At 50.1% G+C, this 22,913-nt stretch overlaps 1 protein-coding gene across 2 annotated transcripts in view; it reads left to right on the top strand.

Moving 5' to 3' along the window:
- The first annotated feature begins 819 nt into the window (after nucleotides 1-819).
- CTNNBIP1 (catenin beta interacting protein 1) overlaps nucleotides 820-22,913 on the top strand; it is a 78,432-nt gene continuing 56,338 nt past the window's right edge. For both annotated transcript variants that reach the window (XM_032758850.2, XM_032758853.2), the window contains exon 1: nucleotides 820-1,093. The gene's annotated coding sequence lies outside the window, so the exon portion shown is untranslated. The remainder of the gene's footprint in view (nucleotides 1,094-22,913) is intronic.

Below are 22,913 nucleotides of genomic sequence, written 5' to 3'. Positions count from 1 at the left end.
GGTCCCTTTAAAAGGAAGGCGGATGTTAAAAGCAATTTGCATTTTACCTAAAATGGGCTGCTTCTCCCTGTACCCTCTCCAAATACAGCCAGACTTTCTGCAGAAACATTTTAATCATGGGCACCCCTTTCCCGAAAAATGCACTCACTACCAGTACACACGACCTTCTGAGTTTAATGGACCTACGGAGGCCCATCCCTGGGCTCTCTGGGCTAGGTTAATCCCAGGTTAGGCCCCAAACTCAGAGGCAGCAACGTTCCCAGCTCAACGACGCAGGGAGACCACGCCTCTAAATGTTCTGCAACCTCATCCATTTCAGAATTTTCGGGGGTTCTGGGTAAACTGGCCTCACCAAGGATTCTGCCCCTTCTGGTTGCTCCCGTTTTTAAACACAGACCGGTGTGTGGGAGAGGCCATTATTTTGCCGGAACACTGTGCTCCTGGAGCAGATAGGGACACGCAGGGTGGCTTTACCGCAGCGCCAGCTTCATCCTTACCCAGCTCCTCCTCCAGGCCACCGCCTCCTCCTTGCGCCCAACCCGCCTTCCCTGCTCACCCCCGGCTCGCTCCTCCCCTTTGCTCTCAGCGCGGACTCGGCCACTCACTACCGGCTCCCTGGTCCATCCGCCCACCCCATGGCCCCGCCCCTATGCCGCTGGTCTCGCCCCCTTCCAGAAGGGCCCAATGAGCGTTCACATGCGCCGCAAGGCCCCTCCCCGCGGTGCGCAGCCCCGCCCACAGGCTGAGTTAACCAATTCGCGGCCCCGGGCTCCGCCCCGCCCGCAGGCCCCGCCCCGGCGCCCGGTCCCACGCGCCCTCCTCTCTCCGGGGCGTTGCCGCAGCCGCGCCTCAGCAGCCCGCGCGGAGCCAGATGCCGCCCCCTCCGCCGGTCCCACCCCCGGCGGCCTGGCGCCTCCCTCCCTCCCCACCGCGGTGACTCTCGGAGCGGGAGGCGGAGGCTGAGGCGGCCGCTCCCGCTGCTGCTACTGCTGCCGCCGCTGCTGCTCGGGCTGAGCACGCCCCGGAACAGGCCGTCGCGCGCTGCGCCCCGGACCCGCTGCCCGCGCCGGCCCGGCCGGGTCGGGCGGCCCAGGTAAGCGCCGAGGCCGGGCCGCGCCTGCACCGCCCGGGCCCGCGCCGCGCCGGGGCTGGGGGGAGCGGCCAGCCCTTTGTCTGCCGGGGAGGGGCCGCGGAGAGCGCCCCCGACCCCGCTCGGACCCCTGCCCGCCCCGGCGGCGCGGCGCCCTGGTCTGGGCCTGGCCGCCTCTCGCCGCAGACCACCTCCCACCTCCCTCACCTTCGACCGGGGGACTCCTCCACAGGTGTCCGCGCCGCCCACCTTGTTGCTCACCTCACCGCGTCCAGGTGGCTGTCATCGCCCGTCCGCCCTCCCAACCTCTGGGCCCCTGCCTCTTCCCTCACTTGCGCCCACCCCGAGACTCTCACTCTCCATATTTCCCAAAGTAAACGCTGGGCCGCCCTTCCTCCCTCTGTAGTTTGATTGAACTGTCGTCTCTCGATTCCACCCCTCCCCGGTGAGCCTTCCTGGAAGGTACCTGGTGGGGGCACATACCTTACCTGGATGGCGGGCGTGTATGCACGAAACTGCAAAATTAACCACCTGGAGCCCCAAACTGCACCTCTCACCTCCTTTTCATCACCCCACCCCAACCACCTTCCTTTTTTTGGAACCTGGTAACCGAGACACTCAGGTCTGGACACCCAGCCTCTGCTAGGCCCTCCATCCCTCCCTCTGCCTTGTGAGCTGAACTTGTCTGAGCAGTGCCTGTTGTCAGGTTAGCCCCTGGGAAGGCGGCGGGGGCTGTGTTGGCCGCGAATCAAGAGTTTTATGAATAATGAGTCGTGTGGCTTGCAGCACCTCCTGTCTGAGGATCTCAGTATGCTCCAGCTGTTAATTATTTTGTCTCCTGTCACTCACAGAACTGAGAGAAACATGTCTGGCCAACTGCTGGGTAAATTGAGGCACAGGGTGTGTGGGTAAGGGACCTGGAGGCAAGTCAGGGTTTGTCTTGAGGTTCCGTTCTCATGAGCCTTGGCTCTTAGCCCCCTGCTACAACCACTGGGCTCCAGTTCCTGGCGTGTGTCCTCAAGTGATAACTGATCTCTTGTGCCATTAAAGTGTCCAGAGATACAGCAGCTTCCTCAGATTTAAAGTAGGACTTTGGATCATAAATAAAGGTGCCGGCTGTTAAATGCCAATGTGTCATTCACGGTTTGCTGGGGGAGTTCGTGGTCCTCCCTTGTAAATACAAATCACCTCTATGGGATGGAGATTCATTCATTAAGTAGTGAGCATTTACTATGTGCCAGGCACCATTCCAAGTACTGGGGCTTTAGTGGTGAAGACAGACACGGTTTCTGCCCTCCTTAGAGATGACATTGTAAAGAGGAGGGAAGTCAGACAATAAGTGAGTAAACAAACAAGTGGACAAAATAATTTCAGTAGTGGTAAGTGCTGTGAAGGTGGAGAGGGGCCAGATTACATATGAGAATCTGTGGCTGGGTGCGGTGGCTCACGTTTGTAATCCCAGCACTTTGGGAGGCCGAGGTGGGCGGATCACGAGGTCAGGAGTTCGAGACCATCCTGACCAACATGGTGAAACCCCGTCTCTACTAAAAATACAAAAATTAGCCGAGCGTGGTGGCGCATGCCTGTAGTCCCAGCTACTTGGGAGGCTGAGGCAGGAGAATTTCCTGAACCTGGGAGGCGGAGGTTGCAGTGAGCCGAGATCGCGCCACTGCACTCCAGCCTGGGCAACAGAGCAAAACTCCGTCTTGGGGGGCGGTGGAGAAAAAGAGCCTGTATATCAAAACAGAGATTTTGTAGGTCGTAATAAAGAGTTTGGATTTTATTCCAAGAACAGTTAGAGGTCATTGGAGGGTTTTAAGCAGAGAAAGGATAAAGTCTGATTTGTTCCAAAAGATTGTTCTGGCTGCTGTGTAGAGACTGGATTCTAAGGAGCAAAGGTGGAGGCAGGGATATCAGCTATGAGACAGACTGTTGCAGCTGCCTGGGGAGAGATGATGGTGGCTTGAGGGATTGGGGCAGTGGCAGTGGAAATGAAGAGGTGGAATCAGTCTGTTCCCTCTGGGAGAGCTGCAAAGCAAAACTTTGGAGACTGAGAGTTAGATGTCCCATAACAACGTGCTCATAGAACAGGTCCCTGCCTCCTTGATTGGAGAGGGTTTGTGGGTTTAAAAACCAGTTAGAGGTGGAGGAGGGCAGAATACACTGGGTTTCATTCCCACATCCGGTTGTATTATTTAAATGGGAACATTACTGCCTCTGTTGGAAGATGTTGCACCAAGAAATTGGGCCTGTTCTCATGGTAGGTGGGAGAACGTTTCAGTGGCCACAAACTTGAGCTATTAACCAGAATGAGGCCAGGTGCAGTGGCTTACCCCTGTATATGCCAGCATTTTAGGAGGCCAAGGCGGGCAGATCACCTGAGGTCAGGAGCTCGAGACCAGCCTGGGCAACATGGTGAAAACCCGTCTCTACTAAAAATATAAAAATTAGCTGGGCATGATGGCGAGTGCCTGTAATCCCAGCTACTTGAGAGGCTGAGGCAGGAGAATCGCTTGAACCAGGGAGGTGGAGGTTGCAGTGAGCCAAGATCGCGCCACTGCACTCCAGCCTGGGTGACGGAGGAAGGCTCCGTCTCAACAACAAAACAAAACAAACCCCAAAAAACAATAAAACTTGATCTCCATGCTGCTCCAAATCTGTGCTGTCAGAACATGTCAGAATGAGAGGACCTTGGGAGTTACACAGGCCAGCCCCTTCTTTTATGGTTAAGCATCTGTGGCCCCTAGAAGCTGGCTCTTTTGAAGTCTTATAGCAGTTTATGCATTTTCTTATGATGCCTGCTAGTTTCTACTCGCTGTTTCATCTCCATGTGTACATGCATGACTCTAAGCTTTCTGAGGCCAGAATCTGTACTGGGTTTGTCTTTGCATCGTCCACAGTGTCTGAAATCAGTGCCCTGCACAAAATGTAAACTCTTCAAATATTGGTTGACTTGCCTGGGTATCTCATCACACCAAGACTCCTGCCCCTGTCTTTTCATCAGACCGTGCTTCTTGTAGACTCCTCATCCAGGGTGCAATATAGTGTAAACCCAGCAGTCTCTTGTTCACAGGGCTCACATGACAGGGCAGCCCTTCCTTGATGGATCTGATGGATCTGTTCTCTCCATCCCTGCCAGTGGGGAACAGCTGCTGCAGGTGCTGACCAAGTAGTCACTTGACACTCAGCAAATATGTAGCTCTTTTTTTTTTTTGAGATGGGGTTTTGCTCTTGTTGCCCAGGCTGGAACGCAATAGCACAATCTTCTCTCACTGCAACCCTCCACCTCCTGGATTCAAACGAACGATTCTCCTGCCTCAGCCTCCCGAGTAACTGGGATTACAGGCGTGCGCCACCACGTCTGGCTAATTTTTGTATTTTTAGTAGAAATGGGGTTTCACCATGTTGGTCAGGCTGGTCTCGAACTCCTGACCTCAGGTGATCCACCCACCTTGGCCTCCTAAAGCGCTGGGATTATAGGCGTGAGCCACCGCACCCGGCCTGAAGTGTAGCTCTTAATTAGACCATAGACTTTGTACCAAGACCATCAGGTTTGGATATTGGTTCTGCCTTCAGGAGCTGCATGATCTTCAGCAGGTAACTTAATCTCTCTGTGTCTCAGTTTCCCCATATGTACAATAGTAATACTTTCCTCATGGAGTTGTTGGGAGGATTAAATTAAGTAATACCTAGTAGATACTCAGAAGACCACCTAGCACTTGGTATATGCTAAATTGAAGTAACTATTATTTCGCCTTTGTTTATCTGCTTCTTAGCTTCCACCAGCATTTAAGCTCTTTGAGAGCAGAGATTTTTGTCTCTTTTTGTCTACTCTTATAATATGGTACCTAAACTTTGTAGTACTCTGAAAATATTTGTTGAATTGAATGACTTATTGAGCGCCTATGTGCTAGGCACTGTTGCGGATGCTACGGACGTAGCCAAGAACAAGATCTTTAAGAGGCAAGCTCTTAAGAAGTTTATCTTCTAGTGGGAGAGACAGATAGTAAACAAATAAACGAGTCAACAAAAGAATGTAGGGTGGTGAGGCCGGGCGCGGTGGTTCACGCCTGTAATCCCAGCACTTTGGGAGGCCAAGGCGGGTGGATCACGAGGTCAGGAGATCGAGACCGTCCTGGCTAACATGGTGAAACCTCGTCTCTACTAAAAATACAAAAAAAAATTATCCGGGCATGGAGGCGGGCGCCTGTAGTCCCAGCTACTCAGGAGGCTGAGGCAGGACAATGGCGTGAACTCAGGAGGCGGAGCTTGCAGTGAGCCGAGATCGCGCCACTGCACTCCAGCCTGGGCGACTAAGCAAGACTCCATCTCAAAAAAAAAAAAAAGAATGTAGGGTGGTGAAAGAGATATGGGGGAAAATAAAACAGAAGATGGAAAGTGGATGGGATGAGGGTTAGGGTCCTAACTTTAGCTCCGGGAAGGTGGCTTTTGGGAGACATGGATGGTGATCAAGGGAGACAGCTTTGTGGACAGAGAGGACTGCAAGAATGATCAACTCAGAGGGGCTGGAGTATGGTTAGTGATGAATCAGCAGGGGCCAAATTTGTGGCTGTGGTAAGAAGTTTGGATTTTACTCTTGAATTCTGAACAGTGAGAAGTCACTGCTTGGGAACTTTTCCTGGGGCTGTAGGAGAATATTTGAGTCCACACTAAAAGAACAGGACATTACAAAGAGCAGCTGGAATAGGTTCTCTTTGTCCTGGGAGGCTTTTGGAGGCCAGGTAGAGTATTGAGTTTCTTCCCATCAGGTCCCTTATTTCTCTGGCCTGGTCCCCTGAAGATGAGGGAAGCATCAGCTAGGTTGATGACGGTCTTGGTATGTGTGTCTGTGTGTCCTGCATTTTATTGAGCTTCCTTTTTTCCGAGTCCCTAAGTCATCAGCAAACATTTCTTGAGTTGAATGAATGAATGTTGCCAGTGCTTAGCAGCTTGTTGTCCACAGTGGAATGTCTGTGTTCTCTGCTCCTCTCTGTGTGAGTTAAAGCTTCTTATCTTGGCAGTGACTCTTAAGTAGTCTTGGAGTTTTGCAGCCATTCTTCATAAATGCATCAGAGACACACATACATAGATATCACTGTTTCTTTGTTGAGAGTATACCAAGATTGACTGGACAGCTTTCCTACCCCCACCCCATCCCCACTTCTCCGCCAGTCCCTGCTATCACCAGGCCCCTCTATAGAGGGTTGGGCCACACTGGCACCTGTGACCATCTCCTGTTTGATTACTTAATCAGGAACACAGTGGTATCTAGAAAGCATTGGCTGTCTTTCGTCTGGGCTGAGCGGAGTTGGGTAACTCAACAGAGCACTGAGAGAAATGGCATTTCAAACCCAGGGGCTCCACTCACCAGGAATCCAGAGTGGGACTCTTTAGACTGGGTGCCATTGGCCAGCTTTTCAGATCCCTTTTTGGTCCTCCCATCATCAGTTGTCCACGATGCCACTTGCTCTGCTAACCTTGAGAGGCCAACACGAGTTAGTGGGAATCAAATAGGACGCTTGTGTTGCAGGTCCCTTTCAGAGTCCTGGGCCATTTTATTGGCAGAATCTGAAATGCCTGCTAGTCATATGTCGTCTGTAGCTTTGTAAAAACTAAACGCAGAGTGGGTGCAAGCTTTTTCTCATGTAGCTGGTTTTCTTATTATGAGAATGATATGTGCTTATTTAGAAAATGAGAAAGTGAATGATAGTGGCATTTTACATACACTGTCTCATTTCATCCTCACGGTTTCTGAGATACGTACCATTATTACCATTTTGTTTGTTTTGTTTGTTTGTTTGTTTTGAGATGGAGTCTTGCTCTGTCGCCCAGGCTGGAGTGCAGTGGCACGATCTCGGCTCACTGCAAGCTCCGCCTCCCGAGTTCATGCCATTCTCTTGCCTCAGCCTCCGGAGTAGCTGGGACTACAGGCGCCCACCACTACGCCCGTCTAATTTTTTGTATTTTTAGTAGAGACGGGGTTTCACCGTGTTAGCCAGGATGGTCTCAATCTCCTGACCTTGTGATCCGCCCGCCTCGGCCTCCCAAAGTGCTGGGATTACAGGCATGAGCCACCGCGCCCGGCCTTACCATTTTGTATGTTAAGAATCTGAGGCCTAGAAACGTTAAGTAAAGTGTTTAAGGTCGAGCTAGTTGGGAACAGAATCAGATTCAAACCGGGCAGTATGACTGCCAGGCAGAGCTCTGAGCACCATGTCATATACTGATTCTCAGCAGAAACCATAGAGAAGAAAGAAAAGGCTCCCTTAAGCCCAATGTAGGTGACATTCTTAGGGTAGTCAGAGTTAACTTGCTGGCTGCTCCAAAGGGTTTGAATCCTAGGCCCTTTCCCTGTCTTGTCTGACCCTGGGCAAGCTAATTAACCTCCCTTTGCTTTACTTTCCTTGACTGTAAATGGGGATAATGATACTTGTACCTTCGTAGTTCCCAGGGGCATGATGGTGTTTGAGTCAAAGTGCTTTTGAACTTCTTTTATGAAAGGGAACTGAGCACCAACTACTGTTATACTCAGTTATTAAAGACCTATTATGCTCTGGTCCTCCATGAAGCCTTGTTAAAAAGGGAAAGACAACAGTCCCCAGAGGGAAGGGTGTCCTTCTGTGGGGGAATAGCTGGACAAAAACATTGTTCTCCCTTTTTGAAGTTTCTTAAGGATTGAGGGTCATACCTGTGGCTCCATTTTTCATGGTTGTGTTGTAGTGTAGAAGCTCCTGTAAACAGGTGTGTGTTCTGTGCATCATAACATGATTGAGGACCTCCGATGGCAGGGCCAAGAGGGAGTTATAGGGCTTGGTTTCTAATCTTGGTTCTGATGTTTTTTATAAGCCAGAATCACAAAGGTACCAAGAAGTGGTGGTTGTCTTCCATTACTCCTTCCTCCCTTCCCTCCTTCCTTCTAATGACTCATTGATTCAATTAATAAATATTTATTAAGGCTTTATTACAATCTGGACACCATCATAGGTACTAGGAATATCGTGGCAAGCAGGATAAAAATAGTTATTCCCCGGCCGGGTGTGGTGGCTCATGCCTGTACTCCCAGCACTTTGGGAGGCCAAGGCAGGCGGATCACGAGGTCAGGAGATTGAGACCATCCTGGCTAACATGGTGAAACCCTGTCTGTACTAAAATTAGCCTGGCATGGTGGCACGCACCTGTAGTCCCAGCTACTCGGGAGGCTGAGGCAGGAGAATTGCTTGAACGCGGGAGGCGGAGGTTGTAGTGAGCTGAGATTGCACCACTGCACTTCAGCCTGGGCGATACAGTGAGACTCTGTCTCAAAAAAAAAAAAAAGTCAAGTTCTTCCCCATACCAAGCTCTTAGTCTAGGACCAAGAGGCTTGTTATATAGTTGGCATTGTGTGAATGAAGAAAGAATGATTTGATGAGAGTACTTTGAACTCTTAGGAGGAGAGTCAGGACATGATCTCCAGATGCACACTGGCCCCAGTGGCTACCTGCCCTGAGTGGACATTAAGATGGGGGGCTGGGTTGGCTTTCCAGAAGAGCAAGGGAAGAGTTAAACAATTAGAGCCCTTCCGTGTCCCGTAACAAAAGCTGTACTTGGTATGGACATCTTGAGAAACAGTGCACACCTCGGGAGCCATGGTTAGCAAGAACTCCCCACTTAAAGCCTTAACGCTTTGACTGTTACTTCAGTTTCAGTCAGGGAGAAATGCCCATCTTGAGGATTTCTTTTCAAAGTTTTTGCTTGGGGCTGTGAATTTTGAACTTCTGCCACTAATACGGTGCACTTCTTATGTAACAGGCGCCAGACCTTGTCTCTGCAGAGTTCTCTTCCTGCCCGATATGTCTCTCTCTGCCAACTTTGGAAAGCAGGCATATGGTGGCAGGCGGGCTCTCCACAGTGCTCATGGGGTTCCTGGGGGAACTGATGCACACGGACACCTATGTCCTCTAGCCCCCATTTTGGGTCAATATATACAGATTAGAGTGGGGGCAGGGTTCTTTCTTCCCCAAGTACCAGGCCTTCAGTTCTCTTCAAAGACCAAGGTCAGAGAGGTCTAGCAAGCAGTTCATGTGAAAGCACACAGTGTTCCTCTCTCCCTCCAGCCAGGGCTGGGTAGAGAGGGCAAAGGGCTGGCAGAGGCAGCCACTCACATTTGGAGTGAGAGGAGGGTGCCAGGACAGCGAGGCATATCCTTGTGCGATGTTATTTTCACCAGCCCTTATCATGTCACTGTATGTAGCACTGCCGGTGCTAATCAGCTACCCCTTCAAGCTGAGGGGCGGGGCAGCAGCATCCAGCATCTGATTAGGAAGTCAAGGCCTGCGTAGCGAGGAGGCCAGGTCACTCAGTGCACCTGGACATCTTCAAGTGTGATTGGAGCCTGCAGTGATGCTGTTTCAGCTAGAAGATTGTGACCCATTTCCATATCCTCTCCCACGTGGAGAGCTGGGGAGGAGGCTTTGAGAGCCAGCTCCAATTAAGGTGTTTTTTCAGGCCTGAGTAGCACCCAAGTGTCTAACCCACATGTTTTCTGCTGCTGGAGTCCTGTGGTCAATGCCCTTGACCTGAACCGAATAACCACCCCAGGGCAGATGAAGTTACCACCCCTGAAGTCCTAGATTCCGCCAGCAAGGCTTCCTGCAAAGATCAGGGTCCCTTGTGGATCAAGCACTTCACATAATATGGGCCCCACCCCTGTTCTTCCTGATCAATCACCAGGCAAACCTTGGACCAGTTTCCAAGGAGATACTTGGCCTTGACCTCCCTGCCCAGACAGGCCTCACAGCCACCTGCCTCAGGCAGCCCTAGCTTCCCAGAGACCCATCCTGATGCTGACTTGCACCCTTGCCAAATGTCCTAAATATCCTTCTGCTGCAGGAATATGAAATAAGACCTGTTTCTGAACTTCTAGGTTTCTTTTATTCTTTCCAGGTAGATGACATTTTAATGATTCTCTGTGATTTTACATTTCTTTTTTGTGTGTTGGGGAGGGGCCTGGGGTATGATTTAAATAAGTGAAGCTGTTAGTACTGGTAGCACTTAAGCTGGTGAAGTGGTGGGTCTGAGCCCCTGAATAGTCCCATTTTACTTACCAAGAAGGGAGCAAAAGTACCTGCCAAGGTCAGCTCTGGCTAGGCCCTGTGAGCCTGTTCCTGAATGTGTGCTCACACTCGGCTTCTGGACTGAGGCAGAAGGTCCTTCTCCCTCCATGTGTGTTAATACTGTTGGCACTGCCCACAGCCTCCAGGGGCACATAGCCTTCCTCTGGCTGATCGCTGGAGTTGGAGGAAGATGAGGTGCTGGTGATTTTTTGAAAGACATGTTGGGGCTTACAGGCAAGCAAGCTGGCCCCCAGTTCCACTTTCCTGCACAGAGCAGTCTTCCAGAGCTTGTGGTGGGATGTAAGGGAGCTCAGGCAGCTGGAGCAGCGCAGAGACCTGGCTCCTTCCTCCCTCCTGAGGTCTGCTGCTGCTGGCACAAGGGGTCACATGTGCCCGTTTGCCTTGTGTTTGCTTTGGGTGCTGGCTTCCCACTCTCACTTCCTAATCTCCTCTAAAGAGGAGTGGCCTGTTAGGTCCATGAGTGGTGACAGTGGAGATTGAAGTGCTTAGCGTCAGGCACCACACTGCACTGGCAAGACCACTCAGATGAAGGGTGTTCTTTCATTCTCATCTGACCCCATTCCACTTCATTTAAAAATATCATTCGCCCAGGCTGGAGTGTGGTGACACGATCACAGCTCACTGCAGCCTCAACCTCCCAGGCTCAAGTGGTCCTCCCATCTCAGCCTCCCAGGTAGTTGGGACCACAGGCACATGCCACCATGCTGCGCTAATTTTTTGTATTTTTAGTAGAGATGGGGTTTCACCTTGTTAGCCAGGATAGTCACAGTCTTGTGATCTGCCCGCCTCGGCCTTCCAAAGTGCTGGGATTACAAGCGTGAGCCACCGCACCTGGCCTCCACCTCACTCATTTTAATGGCATTCTATTGATTTTTTTTTTTTTTTTTTTCTTGAGACAGAGTCTTGTCGTCCAGGCTGGAGTGTAGTGGTGCAATCTTGGCTCACTTCAACCTCTGCCACCTGGGTTCAAGGGATTCTCCTGCCTCAGCCTCCCGAATACCTGGGATTACAGGCATGTGCCACCAGACTCAGCTAATTTTTGTAGGTTTAGTAAAGGTGGGGCTTTGCCATGTTGGCTAGGCTGGTCTCGAACCCCTGACCTCAGGTGATCCACCCACCTCGGCCTCCCAAAGTTCTGGGATTACAGGCGTGAGCCACCATGCACAGCCATTTCTTTTTCTTTCTTTCTTTTTTTTTTTTTTGAGACGGAGTCTTGCTCTGTTGCCAGGCTGGAGTGCAGTGGCATGATCTCAGCTCACTGCAACGTCCGCCTCCCAGGTTCAAGTAATTCCCTTGTCTCGGCCCCCCAAGTAGCTGGGATTACAGCCATGCATCACCATGCCCAGCTAATTTTTTGTATTTTAGTAGAGATGGGGTTTCACCATGTTGGCCAAGATGGCCTTGATCTCCTGACCTTGTGACCTACCCACCTTGGCCTCCCAAAGTGCTGGGATTACAGGCATGAGCCACTGTGCCTGGCATTTTTTTTTTTTTTTTTTTTTTTAGATGGAGTCTTGTTCTGTCACCCAGGCTGGAGTCCATTGGTGCCATCTCGGCTCACTGCAGCCTGTGCCTCTCAGGTTCCAGCAATTCTCCTGCCTCAGCCTCCTGGGTAGCTGGGATTACAGGTGCACACCACCATGCCCGGCTAATTTTTGTATTTTTGGTAGAGATGGGGTTTCACCATGTTGGCCAGGCTGGTCTTGAACTCCTGATCTTAGGTGTTCTGCCTGCCTTGGCCTCCCAAAGTGCTGGGATCACAGGCGTGAGCCACCGTGCCCGGCCTTATTTTATATTTTTAAGGCCGCTTATGAACCATCTCTTAGTCAGCCTTCCATATCCTCAGGTTCCACATCTGTGGATTAAACCAACCACAAAAATATTCAGGAAAAATTCTCACGAATCATTACTAACGAACTTACTTATGTAACCAAACACCACCTGTTCCCCAAAAACCTATGGAAGTAAAAAATTTTTTTTAAATAACAAAAAATAAAATGAAATTAAATTCAAAAAAAATATTCAGGGAAAAACCAAAATATAACAATACAATAACAAATAATACAAATAAAAAACCAATATAATATAACTATTTACATAGTATTTACATTTTATCAGGTACTATGAATAATCTAGAGATGATTTAAAGTATATGGCAGGATGTGCATAGGTTACATGCAAATACTGTGTCACTTTATATAAGGGACTAGAGCATCTGTGGATTTTGGTTTCTGTGTAGGGGTCCTGGAGCCAATCCCCCAGGGATACTAAGGGACAACTGTGTATTGTTTGCCCATTTCTTTTTTAGGTTTACAGTCTTTTTCTTATTGACTTACACTTTTTTTTATATATTAAGGAAATCTGTCCTATGGCTGTGATATGTGTTATACATATTTTCGCCAATTTGTCACTGTTCTTTTTTTTTTTTTTTTCTTCCTTTTTGAGACAGAGTCTCGCTGTGTTTCCAGGCTGTAGTGCAGTGTCACAATCTTGGCTCACTGCAGCCTGTGCCTCTCAGGTTCCAGCAATTCTCCTGCCTCAGCCTCCTGGGTAGCTGGGATTACAGGTGCACACCACCATGCCCGGCTAATTTTTGTATTTTTAGCAGAGACGGGGTTTCACCACGTTGGCCAGGATGGTCTCGATCTCCTGACCTCGTGATGTGCCCACCTTGGCCTCCCAAAGTGCTAGGATTAAGGCGTGAGCCACTGTGCCCGGCCCACTGTTCTTTTAATTATATATTTTTTCATGCAGAGTTTTTGATTTTTATGTAATCAGATTTTAAAATATTTTATGACTTCTAGGTTTCTTTTTAAATTTTTTTATTTCTTTTTTTTTTTTTTTTTTTTTTTTTTTTTTTTTTTTTTTGCTGAGACGGAGTCTCACCCTGTTACCCAGACAGGAGTGCAGTGGTGCGACCTCAGCTTACTGCATCCTCTGCCTTCCGGGTTCAAGCGATTCTCCTGCCTCAGCCCCCTGAGTAGCTGGGACTACAGGCGTGTGCCACCACGCCCAGCTAATTTTTGTATTTTTTAGTTGAGACGGGGTTTCACCATATTGGCCAGGCTGGTCTTGAATTCCTGACCTTGTGATCCGCCCACCTCAGCCTCCCAAAGTGCTGGGATTACAGGCGTGAGCCACCGCGCCCGGCCAAACTTTTTTATTTCTTTTATGTTTTGAGATGGAGTCTCACTCTTCACACAGGCTGGAATACAGTGGCACGATCTCAGCTCACTGCTACCTCCACTTTCCAGCTTCAAGTTATTCTCCTGCCTCAGCTGCCTGAGTCGCTGGGATTACAGGCGCCTGCCACCATGCTTGGCTATTTTTTTTTTTTGAAACGGAGTCTTGCTGTGTCGCCCAGGCTGGAGTGCAATAGCAGGATCTCGCCTCACTGCAACCTCCGCCTCCTGGGTTCAAGCAATTCTCTTGCCTCAGCCTCCTGAGTAGCTGGGATTACAGGCGTGTGCCACCATGCCTGGCTAATTCTCATCTTTTTTGTTTTGTTTTTGTTTTTGTTTTTGGAGACGGAGTCTCGCTCTGTGGCCTAGGCTGGAGTGCAGTGGAGCGATCTCGGCTCACTGCAAGCTCCGCCTCCTGGGTTCACGCCATTCTCCTGCCTCAGCCTCCTGAGTAGCTGGGACTACAGGCGCCCGCCACCGCATCTGGCTAATTTTTTGTATTTTTAGTAGAGACGAGGTTTCACCATGTTAGCCAGGATGGTCTCGATCTCCTGACCTCGTGATCCGCCCGTCTTGGCCTCCCAAAGTGCTGGGATTACAGGCCTGAGCCACTGTGCCTGGCCACGTTTTTTGTTTGTTTGTTTGTAAGACAGAGTCTCGCTTTGTCTCCCAGGCTGGAGTGCAATGCCGTGGTGTGATCTTGGCTCATTGCAACCTCCACCTCCCGGGTTCAAGCGATTCTCTTGCCTCAGCCTCCTGAGTAGCTGGGATTACAGGCGCATGCCACCATGCCCGGCTAATTTTCATTTTTTTTTTTTGGTTTGTTTGAGACAGAATCTCGCTCTGTCGCCCAGGCTGGAGTGCAGTGGCACGATCTCGGCTCACTGCAACCTCGGCCTCCCGGGTTCCATTGATTCTTCTGCCTCAGCCTCCTGAGTAGCTGGGACTACAGGCACGTGCCACCATGCCTGGCTAATTTCTGTATTTTTAGTAGAAACGGAGTTTCACCATTTTGGCCAGGCTGGTCTCGAAATCCTGACCTCGTGATCCGCCCACCTTGGTCTCTCAAAGTGCTGGGATTAAAGGCATGAGCCGTCGCACTTAGCCAATTTTTGTATTTTTTAGTAGAGACGGGGTTTCACTATGTTAGTCAGGCTGGTTTTGAACTCCTGACCTTGGATCTGCCCTCCTTGGCCTCCCAAAATCCTGGGATTACAGGCGTGAGCCACCATGGCCGGCCTAATTTTTATATTTTTAGTAGAGACGGGGTTTCACCATGTTGGCCAGGCTACTCTTGAACTCCTGACCTCAGGTGATCTGCCCGCCTTGGTGTCTCAAAGTGCTGGGATTGCAGGCATGAGCCACTGCACCTGGCTGACTTCTACGTTTCATTTCATATTTTCTTCTCGCACTGTGTTCCTTGCCTGTGTTTTCCTCTAATACATTCACTCCATGTTTTATACATTAAAACTTTGATCCATATCCAAGGTATCAAAGCCAGCATCACCAGAATTGGGGCAAACTGGCATTATGCACTTCTAATGGAACACTGATACATCAGCTACATAATTTCTTGTGAAAGTGTTTAAGGAACAATTGGCCAAATCCAGATTGTGGAACATCCTAAAGACAAGGGTCCTGGACTCTAAAAAATGTTAATATCCTGATAAACAAAGAAAAGCTGCTAAACCATTCTAGATTAAGTAGGTTGAAGAGCATGGGAACCAAATGCAACTGAGATCCTTGATCCAGTCCTGGATTAAACACAAGTGAAGGCCAAATTGAGGGGGAGGGGGAATTGGGGAAATTTGGATATGGGGTGAATATCAAAGATACTACTAGGTCAATATTAAATTCCTTGGGAAGGCCGGGCGTGGTGGCTCACACCTGTAATCACAGCACTTTTGGAGGCAGAGGCAGGAGGATTGCTTGAGGCCAGGAGTTCAAGACCAGCCTGGGCAACATAGCAAGACCCATTTCTTAAAAAACAAAACAAGGCCAGGTGCGATGGCTTACGCCTGTAATCCTAGCACTTTGGGAGGCCAAGGCGGGTGGATCACGAGGTCAGGAGTTCAAGGCCAGCCTGGCCAACATGGTGAAATCCTGTCTCTACTAAAAATACAAAAAATTAGCTGGGCATGGTGACGTGCACCTGTAGTCCCAGCTGCTCGAGAGACTGAGGCAGTGGAATCGCTTGAACCCGGGAGGCGAAGGTTGCAGTGAGCCGAGATCGTGCCACTGCACTCTAGCCTGGCGACAGAGCGAGACTCCGTCTCAAAACAAAACAAAACAAAACTAGGCTAGGCGTGGTGGCTCACACCTGTAATCCTAGCACTTTGGGAGGCTGAGGCAGGCGAATCACCTGAGGTCAGGAGTTCAAGACCAACCTGCCTAACATGGCAAAACCCCATCTCAACCGCAATACAAAAATTAGCTGGGCATGGTGGTGGGTGCCTATAATCCCAGCTACTTGGGAGTCTGAGGTGGGAGAATCGCTGGAACCCAGGAGGCAGAGGTTGTAGTGAGCTGCAACTGTGCCATTACACTCCAGCCTGGGTGACAGAGTAAGACTCAGTCTCAAAAACAAAACAAGCCGGGTGCAGTGGCTCATGCCTGTAATCCCAGCACTTTGGGAGGCCGAGGCGGGAGTATCATGAGGTCCGGAGATCGAGACCATCTTGACTAACACGGTGAAATCCCGTCTCTACTAAAAATACAAAAAATTAGCAGGGCATGGTGGTGGGCGTCTGTAGTCCCAGCTCCTTGGGTGGCTGAGGCAGGAGAATGGCCTGAGCCTGGGAGGCAGAGCTTGCAGTGAGCCAAGATCGCACCACTGCACTCCAGCCTGAGGGACAGAGCGAGACTCTGTCTCAAAAAAAAAAAAAAAAAAGCCAGGCATGGCGGTCACACTTGTGATCCTAGCTAGTCAGGAGACTGAGGCAGGAGAATCTCTTGAACCCGGGAGGCGGAAATTCCAGTGAGCTGAGGTCACGCCACTGCACTCCAGCTTGGGTAACAGAGCGAGACTCTGTCTCAAACAAAAAACAAAACTAGCCTGGGCAACATGGTGAAATCCCATTTCTACAAAAACTATAAAAATTAGCTGGGCATAGTGGTGCACGCCTGTAGGCCTAGCTACTTGGGAGGCTGAGGTGGGAGGATCGCTTAAGCCTGGGAGGTGGAGGTTGCAGTGAGCTGAGATTGCACCACTACAGTCCAGCCTGGGTGACAGGGTGAGACCCTGTCTAACAAAAGACAAGAAAAAAAAAAAAGAAAAAAGAGCCGAGTGTGGTTGTGCACACCTGTAATCCCAGCTACTCAGGAGGCTGAGGGGGGAGGATCACTTGAGCCCTGGATGTTGAGGCTGCAGTGAGCTGTGATCGCACCACTGCACTCCACCCTGTGTGACAGAGCGAGACACTGTTTCAAAAAACAAAACCAACCAAACAAGAATTCCTTGGGGTGTTAATGATATTGTGGTTATGTAGGAGAATGGCCTTAGGAGATCTGTGTTGAGGCATTAGCCAAGTATCATGATCTCTGCAATTGACTTTCAGATGGTTCAGGAAAAGCAGCAGTGTGCGTGTACCTTGACATATACCCACAGCATAGAGCCATAAAACATATATAGCAAAATGTGAACAGTGGGACTCCAGGGGCAAGGTATGTGGATGTTCTTGTACTATTCTTTTAGCTCTTCCGTGGCTTTGGAATTTTTCAAAAGAAAAAGGTGAGGAGGAAAAAAAAAACAACTTTGTTCCATCTGGAATTGATTTTGATTGCAGGTCCTTTGGTTGCCCTGGCCCTCCTGGGTTATTGTCCTGGATTTCTGGTTTCTTTGTCCTTTTACAGCATGTACAATAGTCAGTTTCCCTCTCTCTTAGGAACTTCTTTTTTGGGTGAGTTATTCTTTTTTTGGACTTGGAAGTTTTTATGATTAGTATCTTTCTGGCAGACTTCAGTGACTTTTCTAGAAGCAGATAAAACCTAGCATGCTTTGTCCTGTGCGTTGATGCCTTTTTTGGTTTTGTTTTTGTTTTTTAACATTGCATTATGTACTCCAAGGAAATTTGCAAGGAAGTTTTGTTCTCTGGGACTTAAACAAAGTCTTAATCCTCAGAAATCATCTTAATCATCAAACTAATGTGTTGTGTAATTAACCCTCTTCCAGTGACCCTTGAGATAAGCTTTTTCCTCTCAACGGAGAGTTTTTGCAGGAGGGCAGGTCCTGCTTACATTTTGGATATGGGCTTGTAAAGACTCCTGGGTTTCATTTTGTAAAATGTAACAGTCTTGGGTGAGTAGTTGGCCTGGAAAAACTGGAGTCTTTTTGCCAGGGGAGCTCTTAACAGACCAGTTTTGCCAGAAGCTTCTGCTTCCTTTCTGTGGTTTGGTGACTAACAGTTTCGTGGCTTTGGGAAAGGGGATGTCATTACAAATGGGTGGTGGTGGTTCGTCTCCTGAGCTAGTTTGCCAGGGTGTGCCCAGATCTGGGTGTTCATGCCTGCACCCATTGTGACTAGGGACAGTTTCTTGGACACTTTACACTGGCTGCCCCTGTGGCTACTCTCCTGAGCTTGTCTGTGGTGGCTTTAACCTTGAACAAACCCTCCAGGGTTTGGGGGTGGATTCCTATTGTATCAGGTGCTGTATTTTCCCCTCTTCTGGGGCAAGTGCGTCTTTTCTGATCTTCCTTCCCTTCAGCTCCAGCTGCCACTGTCCTTGCCTTCAGACTGGACAAGGCCTTGTGACCCATCAGGAGTTTTTGTCCCAATACCATTTCCCCCAGTCAGTTAATGGGATAAACGCATGGGAGATTCCGAAGGGGTCTTTGTTTAAAGCATTGTTGATTTTGATTATTGGCTTGTTAAACATTTGGAGAGGAAGGAAACTGAGTCCTCAACAGCCTCTTAGGGGGAGGTTTCCTCCTTCCTTGGATTATGTTTTGTTCCGAGGTAGCTGGAGGGGGAAGGATCAGGAAGGTCGCCTCCTGCTTAGTAGAGCAGAAGCAATCACCCAAACAAGCAGGCAGTGTGGCTCACGTGATGCATGGAGCCAGGAACCCTGGCCTCTGTAGCACAGATGGGTGTATTTGCGAAGTAAACAGATACACCTATATCTTTATGCAAATTAACACATACCTTTATGCTGACAGCCTGTTGGAAAGAGGCAGTGGCCTTAAAACTTCTTTTCTTTTTTTTTTTTTTTTTGAGACAGTCTCGCTCTGTTGCCCAGGCTGGGGTGCAGTGGTGTGATCATAGCTCACTGCAACCTCAGACTCCTGGGCTCTTGGGATCCTCCCACCTCAGCCTCCCAAGTAACTGGGCCTACAGGTGCACGCCACTGCACACCCAGCTAATCTTTTTTTTTTTTTTTTTGAGACGGAGTCTCGCTCTGTCACCCAGGCTGGAGTGCAGTGGCGCGATCTCGGCTCACTGCTAGCTCCGCCTCCCGGGTTCACGCCATTCTCCTGGCTCAGCCTCTCCGAGTAGCTGGGACTACAGGCGCCCGCCACCTCGCCCGGCTAATTTTTTGTATTTTTAGTAGAGACGGGGTTTCACCGTGGTCTCGATCTCCTGACCTCGTGATCCGCCCGCCTCGGCCTCCCAAAGTGCTGGGATTACAAGCGTGAGCCACCGCGCCTGGCCTAATCTTTTTTTTTTAAACGGAGTCTCAGTCTGTCCCCCAGGCTGAAATGCAGTGGCGCAATCTCAGCTCACTGCAAGCTCTGCCTCCCGGGTTCACGCCATTCTCCTGCCTCAGCCTGCCGAGTAGCTGGGACCACAGGTGCCCACCACCACGCCTGGCTAATTTTTTGTATTTTTAGTAGAGACGGGGTTTCACCGTGTTAGCCAGGAGGGTCTTGATCTCCTGACCTCGTGATCCACCCGCCTCAGCCTCCCAAAGTGCTGGGATTAGAGGCGTGAGCCACCGCCCCCGGCCTGCACCCAGCTAATCTTTTAAAGATTTTTTGTAGAAGCCAGGCGTGGTGGCTCATGTCTATAATGCCAGCACTTTGGGAGGCTGAGGCAGGCAGATCACCTGAGGTCAGGATTTTGAGACCAGCCTGGCCAACATGGCAAAACCCTGTCTCTACTAAAAATACAAAATAAAATTAGCTGGACATGGTGGCATGCGCCTGTAGTCCCAACTACTCGGGAGGCTGAGGCAGGAGAATCGCGTGAGCCTGGAAGGCAGAGGTTGCAGTGAGCCGAGATTGTGCCACTGCACTCCAGCCTGGGCGACAGAGGGAAAGAGCGAGACCCCATCTCCAAAAAAAAAAAAAATTCAAAGAGACAGGGTCTTGCTATATTGCCCAGGCTGGTTTTGAAGTCCAGGCCTCAAGCAATTCTCCTACCCCAGTCTCCCAAAGTGCTGGGATTACAGGCGTTTGCCACTGTGCCCAACAAAACTTATTTTCCTACGAGTTTGATTGGGAAGAGTTTCCCCAGGAGGCTGCACCTGGAGTCTCTCAGCCAGGTTCCGAGGATGACCATCCCCAGAGCCGGGTGGTGAGGAGGGGGCTGTTTCCGGGGGCACAGTCCTGCAGGCGATCCGATTGATTTAATGACCTAATCCTCACCACAGGAAGCTGGAGGCTTTCCCAGCCCTGGGATTCTGAGGGGATGCAGCAAACTCAGTTCAGGAAGCTTGTTTGTTTGAACCAATTATAGAGGCTTTAATGAGGGAAAGCTATGGAGGGAATGGGGCAAGGGGAGAAGAGCTGGAGAGAGAGGTGACTGTTGAGAAGGTCTGGGTGACCCTCAGGCAATGGGAGGGCCGGGCCATGCCTAGGCCTGCCTCTGAGGATGAGGCTTGTCCTTGTGGGAATGGGGTGGCGTGAACATGTCAGTGTGGTTCAGAGTGAAGGGACCTTATGTACCTTGTGGAGAAACGTGAGTGCCCCCCACTCCCGCCCAAAATAGCACCGTGTCAGTTTTCCCCCTTTCTCCTTGAAGTACTTTTAAATTTCCTAATGTAATTAAAATTTTAAGCTGTGACCCTGCAAAGAGCTGGCATAGCTTTTGACAGCGGGATTGATGGAGCTTCCATAGGTCAGAATTTCCAGTCTGATTGCGCTCTCTGGAGGTGACCCACGCTCTCCAGAACCTCTGGGCCAGGCTCCATCCCTGGAATTACTAGGTCTGGAAGTGTTCCCTTCCTGACAGAAATGCAAATTAATTTGCCTTTTGGGGACTTAGCTTGCTGGGGACCTCTCTGGTGTCCCAGGAGAGAAAAAGCGTTCCTCTACCTCCAGTTTACACAGAGGATCTTTTGATGCCTTTGCTCAGGAAGCTTCCTGCCAGGTGCACAGCCCATGGGGAGGGTCGGTCAGGCCTGGGAGACCTCATACCCAGGAGTGAGGGGGCGCTTGTACCCACTCAAGAGCTAGGATTCCAGCCCTTCCATTGGCTTATAAATAGACGAAGCCTCTGTATTCTGCATTAGTAACCCCTCTGGAACCTGCCAGAGGCTGAAGGTCATGAGTCAGACTGAATTAAAGGAAGATCCGTGGCTGGATTTTGTAGGCGTGCTGGTTCCTGACTTCAGGTCTCAGGCTCTGATTTGGCCAGGTTCCAGGGCTCCAGCTGTTCTCTGGAAAGAGAAAAGAATCTCTTTTAAAATTAAGCCGAAAGATGCCTTTCTTTCCTTCTGTCCTTGTCCCCCCACTGTGCAGAGAGAAAACCTCCACCAGCATGTCCCCTTGGTTAGAACGGTAGAGCCTGAGGACATAGCCCAGGATTCTGAGTGTTCTGGGGCAGCCAAGGAAACTTCCTCAGGCTCCACATGCCTTCCTGTTTACGTTGTTTTCAGCTGAATTGCAAGAGGCTTTCAGGGCAGGCCTGCCAGGTACTCTTGCCTCTCTGTAAAAAGGTGGGTTTCACTCAATTCAGGACTGGAGAGACAGTGAGATCTGGGCCAGGATCACAAGGATAAATATTTTAAACCAGAAGATGTAAACAGATGCCTCATGCCAATCCAGTTATAGGAACGTGCAGGTTCCTCCAACTCCTTGGTGTGTTAGGATTATCTGAAGTGAGGACATACAAAGGCTGGGGGTCACTTCCTTCATGGTGCCCATTCACTTCACCACTCGAGGAGCCCCAGTTGTGGCTAGCGGTGGTGTCTTACCTGTCCAAATTCTTCAGCACAGAGCCTTACAAGTTTTTCTAGGGTCCACAAAAATATTGGCCATGTGGGAAAAAAATATATCACTCCCTCTACTCTTGTGAGTTATGTGAGGATTACATTTAATAAGAGATGTGGGTTTGTTTTAGTATGTCTCTGAGAATAAGGTTCCCTGGGGCCTATAAAGTTCTTAAAACCACCCCCGGTCTGTCCTCAAAGAGCTTCCAGTCTGGTGGTGAACATTTCTCAGATATCCAGGTACAGTGTTGGGGCGGTGATGCAGGAAGAGGAAATGCAGGCGGATGTGCAGACACAGGCCTCGAGGCAGCCCAGAGAAGGTGTTGTAGGGCAGAGAACATCCGTGAGGCTTGGTCTCAGGAATCAGGGAGGGAAGGAAGTTCTAGGTGAAAAGCATAGCAGATGCAGAGGCCCAGAGATGTGGAGGGAGCCTGGTGCAATCAGCAGCTCCGAGACGGCCCCCTAGTAGGGCTTCTCACTTAGCTCTCCAGACGTGGGGCTGGATAATTATTGGTGGTGGGCACTGATCCTGGCCTCTACCCAGCAGGACCCCACTAGTCGTGACAATCAAAAATGTATCCAGATATTGCCACATTTCTGCCGTGGGGCAGAATTGCCCCCATTGAGAGCCACAGCTGTAGAGGGAATATGAGGGTAAGCTTGGATCTGACCGCCTGCCTCAGTGCGTGGGAGGGACAGAAGGAACCCTTTCTTTTTGCTTCCTGTCCAGCATGCAGGTCCTGGGGAAGCTGTCTCCAGGCAGGTTTGTGCCTGTGCTGGAGCACTTTGGTGTGTGTGGCATGCCTGCTGGTGGCCTGCAGAGCTTGCTCTGAACAGGAGCCCCTTCATAGGAGGATGCCCAGTGGTTCCAGGCACCTCCCTCCCAGCCTGGTTGCCGTGTCAGTACCTTTCCTGCGGTAGGTAGGCGGCTCAGCTGGATGCAGCATTGCATGCTGGCCATTGCGGGGCTGTATTGAATCAGGTTAGGTGGATTTGATTTAAATGCTCCCAGAACCTTCCGAAAGGGCCTTCATCAGAGGGCTCTGGACCTGGAACAGTGTGTGCGGCGCTGCTGTGAAGGAGACAGGCGGGCTACTGTGAACTCGGAGTGTGCAGAGGGCAAACTGTTGAGAATTCCAGAATCACTCCCACGGCAGCAGACCTGTAGCCAGAGAGGAAAGGGTCCTCCTGCACTGGGGCTTCATGGCTGCCCCCACTGGAGGAGGGCTAGCTATGGCTAACATGGGGTGGTCTGAGATGCAATGCAGATGGCACTGTGTGTAGACAGATGCAGGGCCTCTCCGCATCGCCTTACATTACCATTTCTCAATTTTTTTTTTTTTTTTTTTTTTTCTTTTTTTGAGACGGAGTCTTCCTCTG

This window comes from Hylobates moloch, unplaced genomic scaffold (assembly GCF_009828535.3).
Source record: "Hylobates moloch isolate HMO894 unplaced genomic scaffold, HMol_V3 SCAFFOLD_9, whole genome shotgun sequence".
Lineage (NCBI taxonomy): Eukaryota > Metazoa > Chordata > Mammalia > Primates > Hylobatidae > Hylobates > Hylobates moloch.
Note: the sequence above shows the minus strand (reverse complement) of the source record. Positions and strands in the feature narration are given on the sequence as shown.